The 5,495-nt window shown below is 34.1% G+C and overlaps 1 pseudogene; it reads left to right on the forward strand.

Annotated features, from left to right (window-relative positions):
• The first annotated feature begins 4,098 nt into the window (after positions 1 to 4,098).
• LOC120609664 (uncharacterized) lies at positions 4,099 to 4,217 on the forward strand (annotated as a pseudogene).
• The last annotated feature ends 1,278 nt before the right edge of the window (positions 4,218 to 5,495 follow it).

Consider the following 5,495-nt stretch of genomic DNA (forward strand, 5'->3'; position numbering starts at 1 on the left):
AACGCAAAGTGAAGACAGCCATGTGGTGGTATATAAATAAACCAGCTATCAGAAAAATAATTCTTTCTCTAAAATTGCAGTTTCATACACATGCATATGCATGTATTCAAAGACTTTTCTATCTTTACCACTTAGATTTTTTTTTTAATCTTAGGCAAAGGAAGTTTTCTGTTTCACATAAAACATGAACATAAAGTTAATAAAGTATAAATTTACAATTAAAAACATATCACTTTAAATACTAAAATTATAGACATTTTTACACAGTATATTTAGTCTTTAAAAATGGCACCATAGAATTCAGACATACCAAGGGAAGAAGCACAGTGTTTATCTATCAATATTTCAATGGAAGTGGTGTAAAATTTATTTAGAATTTAAAATTTTATCCTTTTAATTTTCCCTCACTCTTTTGAAAACATTTGGCAACAGCTATCTGTACAACTTCTAATTTTTTTTTTAAGGCATACTTGGTGCTCGTTTAATTGGATGCACATTCCCAAAGTCCACTTTGTTTTGGCATTAGATATGCGTTGGGAAGAAAGTCAATAAAAGTTGTACAGTCAAATTATAACAGTTACAATTTAAAATGAAAAAGTTAGCCATTATAAAAATTATGCCATAGTTTTGTTTCTTAATATATAGATTTTTCTAATGCATATAAGATATTTGGAGAATATTGTTGTGAAATGAAATAAGCCAAAGCAGATCAATATTTAAGGTAAATAGCCTTAAATCATTTGGTGTAATTAGGTTTTAAGAACAGTAAAATCATTAGATTTAGAATGCTTACATACTTAGCTGTTTAAAAGTCTGGCCCTAGTACAACTAAGTATTTTACTTTAAAAGCCAATAAATAATGCAGACCTTGAGAAAGAAGATACCTACCAAGAAGAGATCCCAGAAGAGATCCCAGTCGGCTCAAATTTAAGAAACAGAGCCTAGCAGACATTTCTACACATGGGCCTCTCATGCAAATCACACTGCAGTGAAAAACCTGTGCTGAATTGCTTACCTGTACTATGTTCCCGATATTTGAGCCAGCCATTATAAAGGAGTTTGTGGAATTGTAGTTCAACCAATAGGACTGAAGCTTTACCTGTCCCATTGGAGCTATGCAGCTATATACTCATCAGCATTGTCACTAACCAATTAAAGCAGCTCTATTCTGCCCAGTAAGGACAGTGTCTCTTGGACTAATCAAACTGTGAGGATTTGGAGTCTTCATTTGCATGAGGATGGACCAATCAGGGACCAGAGTGGGGACTTCTGTCTAGATAAGCCAGCTCTGCTCTGGCTTGGGGAGCATAAGTTCCCTTTTCACCCAACTGAAGACTGAAGACTATGTTCCCTGGCTGGAGCTAAAGCTGAAACACCGAAGAAGAAACATCAAAAATGTCTCGCTGTTCCAGAATGCAGAAGAACAGAGCAGGGCAGAGCTGTCTTGCTGGAGAGGGGACTAGCCCCAGGGCCACCTGGTCCCTGGGCCACCTGGAAGCCATGGTGCTTCATAACTGAACTGTAACACTATTGAGCTGTTCCACAGCCATGCTGCATCGCAATTGAGCTATTTGCACTGAATAAAGTTTTCTTCTTGACTGCATCCCAAATGGGAAACTCCTGTTGGTGTTGCATTGATAACAACGACCATTGGTTGGCAACAGGAAGAGTTTTAATCCCTTGCTCTTATGTAGTTTGGTACACATTGTTCAAATAATTGATTTGAGTATATGGGGAAAAAAATGACTATTCATTGACAAAATTAGGGCTAGTTTTAGAAATTTGAACCAAGAAGAGTTTAAGAAACTAATAGAAATTGTGCTTTGGAAAGTAAAAGTATAAACTTCTCAACATTGCTGACAAGTATACCTTAAACACTATGGTGATTAACTTTGTGTAACACTAGACGTTAGTAGTCGATCTAAGAAAATATGTTTCAAGTAAATTCAGTTAGTTGAAAAGTTTTATCATGTTTGCTGTGAGTTATAATACCTAATAATAACAAAATACATTGAGTACTTAAAGTTTTTGCCTGGCATTTTGCTAAAGGCTTTATGTGTGTTCTGAACTTACACAACATTACTCTGGAGATGGACACAACAGTATTATCTCATTCTACAATGCATTCAGCTTTTGCTGAAGTTTAGGCAATGGTAAATGGCTGAGGCAAGATTTGAAATCAAGAAAACTGTTCTTAATCACTATCTTTAATCACTATTCTATAATATTATTCACTTTTTATATGAAATTTACTGCCATAAATAGTATAGAATTTTTTTCCTATCCTCAAGAAATGTTACCTAAGTGAAAAATTTATAATAAATATAGTCATATGAGGGTACTTGGCCAAAAATCTGCCGTTTCATGATATAGAATGGGAACAAACATGGAGGATAGGGACTACTCTTTCACGCTGGGTGATCTGCCCCAGAGTCACAAACGAAGGCTTGTGTAGAATGAATCATGAACAGTGCATTAGAACCTATTCTCCTGGCCAAGCTTTAATGCCAAACTCACCTCTGGAGGAGGTTGCGTGAAACTAACCAAAGGTTTTATCTCAGTTTTTCAACTGAGATAAAGTTTTTATCTCTCTTTGCTTCTTTCCAACTCCCTTTTGCTTTCCTATAGCCAAAAATTCTGTTCTAAGTGGCATGAAGTTAATGAGGAATAGTCACGGTAAACCTCTAGGGTAGAAATTGAAATGGAGGAAAAGCCAGAGACGTGGAAGCTGTTGTTAACAGTGGCACATTAGGAATCAAGAAGTATTTATGGTGAAACTATTGATTCTGATCCATGATTCCTGGTTGTCATATTACAGTTACTCTAAGAAATAAAGTCATTCCAAACCATCTGATTACTCCTTTAACTGATTACTCCTTTAAAGCCAACATTGAGAATTTTTTTAAGCATAACTTTCTCATCAGCAGAGTACCAAGCTGTACTTTTGTAATTATTCTGCATACAGAGAAAATAAATAACAACTCCATTCTCAATGAACTATTTCCATGGGCAAATGCCTGGTTTTGTAAGAAATAGCCTATAACATGGAAAAATAAGGGTTTGTTTGTTTGTTTGTTTGTTTGTTTGTTTTAATAAAATAGTAGGGAGAAAGAAATTTATTAAAAGTGCAAATTTATTAGAAGTATATATTAGGACTATATAGATGATGGCTATTTTGAATATAAACTAGATAGCTAATGCCAAGTTGTTGTCATCAAATAATTTTACTTATCATTAGAAAGTTCAGGAGCTGACATTTTATACTATCATGTGGAAATGTCACAGAAATCTCAATGAATTTCAGAAGTTAACTTTGAAGGCCTCAGTTTCAGCTATCACAGGAAGGATGGTGGTATCAACTGAATGTTGTGCAACCCCTCCAATTCTTATGTTGAAATCTTAACCCCTAGTGTTATTCTATTAGCATAGGGGGTGTTTTGTAGGTAATTAGATCATGAATGCGATTAGTGTCCTTATAAAACAGACCATAGAGAGCTCCCTCACCCTTTCCTCCCTGTGAGGACACTATGAAAAGATCACCTTCTATAAATGAGGAAGTGGGTTCTCACTAAATACCTTGATTTTGTATTTCTCTGCCTCCAGAACTGTAAGAAATAAATTCCTGTTGTTTTTAAGTCGTTCAGTCTATGGTATTATGTTAGAGCAGCCTGAATTGATTAGGACAGAGTGACCTCAGTCTATGGTTTTACAGTGCTAAATCCTAATCCCCTGAGATACCTCGGGATTTAATGAATAGTGTTCACAAATCCATATGGCCTACAAAAGTTATTAAGTTTCAAATTAAAATTTTAATTATAAAAATGATGCATAGCTCTGTAAAAAAAAAAAAAAGGGACGTATACATGCAGGACTTGTATTTGATGTTTAACTGAAAAACTTCTCAGTTTTATTACATATTTAGTCTAACATGCTAGACTGTTTACAGGTCTTCTAAAACAGTGAAAAGATAAGTTTCTTCTTCAAAAAATATTAAAAGAGCCTCCACCAAGTGTACAGGGTTATGCTTTTTATAGCATCTGGGTAGTTTTTGTCAGTCTCAGTCTCTTAAGTACAAGTTACATAAAACTAAGTGTGTGGGCCTACGGCCATGCTACCCTGAACGTGCCCGATCTCATGTGATCTCAGAAGCTAAACAGGGTTGGGCTTGGTTAGTACTTGGGTAGTAGACCACCTAGAAATACCAGGTGCTGTAGGCGTTTAAAAAAGAAAGAAAGAAAAGAAAAGAAAAGAAAAACTAAGTGTGTGAGCAAAATCTTGTTTCTAAGCCTTTCAGACTGTAGGACCTGGTTGTAAATCATGGTTTATCCATCAAGATAGTGGCTATCAGAGAGGACCCATTTTGTTAGCCAGATGTCCTTCCCCAGGTATATCTTAAATATTTACTGTGTATCCCATTCTATCATAGTCAGCATTGCAATCTTAATTTCATTTTTTAAAATCAGCAAATGATATTTAAGATCCAAAATATAGGCCATTTTAATTTTTTTTACCCATGCTTTTCTCTAGCTCGAATACTTCTGTCGGACATTTTTATTGTCACTATATAGCCGAATTCCAATATTATAAAAATCATGGTATTTCTCATAATTTTGTGAGAGCCACAATGTCTTGAAAGCAATAAGACTCTTTTTTATTAGTTTTTAGAATATCAGTATTCTTTTCTGGAACAACTAAAAGCGATATCCTTCACAAATGAATAACTGCCTTCTAATTTTCCCATTGAATAACGTCTTCTCCTTAAACCCAAATCCATATAATAAAGTTTCTTAACTGAATGTAAAAGGGATATTTGAAACCTAATATATTTTCTGTCACTTAATTGGTAGATGACTCAGAATTTAACTATAAAAATGGGACTGATATTATGTCAAGTACATTTGGTGTACATTTCAAGTATCCCATATGTATTATTTTCTGTTATATCCACAATTATAATTTTAAAAAACTTATATATATGTATATATATATGTAAGATACACACACACACACACACACACACACACACACATATATACATACAAACACATATATACACGCATATGCCAAATATATGTATTTACTACATGCCAAAAATGTGGAATGAGATAGGGATAATATGAAACAAATATACTGAGCTCTACTACTCCAAGGTGATTTCAATCTACATTCTCATATTTGCCTTTATGAATATCCTATGAATTAAGCATTATTATAAATATTTTAAGGATTCAAAAATAATAACAAAAAAAGGTTAACTAATTCAAAGTTTCATAGCTGATAATCAATAGAGATAAGATTCAAAGCCTGGCCAAATTAGTGATTTTTCCACTCTAGAAGGTTAAGTGACTAGAAATATTGCACTAAATGAATGAGCAAAAAGCTCCAGGAACCAGTAGAAGAGGACAGTAGTTCCAACTAGAAGATCAGAGACTAGACTTTGGGAGAGTCAGTATCTCTTCTAAATTTTGAAGGAAGAGTACAATTTTAACAAGCAA

The sequence above is a fragment of the Pteropus medius genome, unplaced genomic scaffold (assembly GCF_902729225.1).
Source record: "Pteropus medius unplaced genomic scaffold, Ma_sr-lr_union100, whole genome shotgun sequence".
Taxonomy (NCBI): domain Eukaryota; kingdom Metazoa; phylum Chordata; class Mammalia; order Chiroptera; family Pteropodidae; genus Pteropus; species Pteropus medius.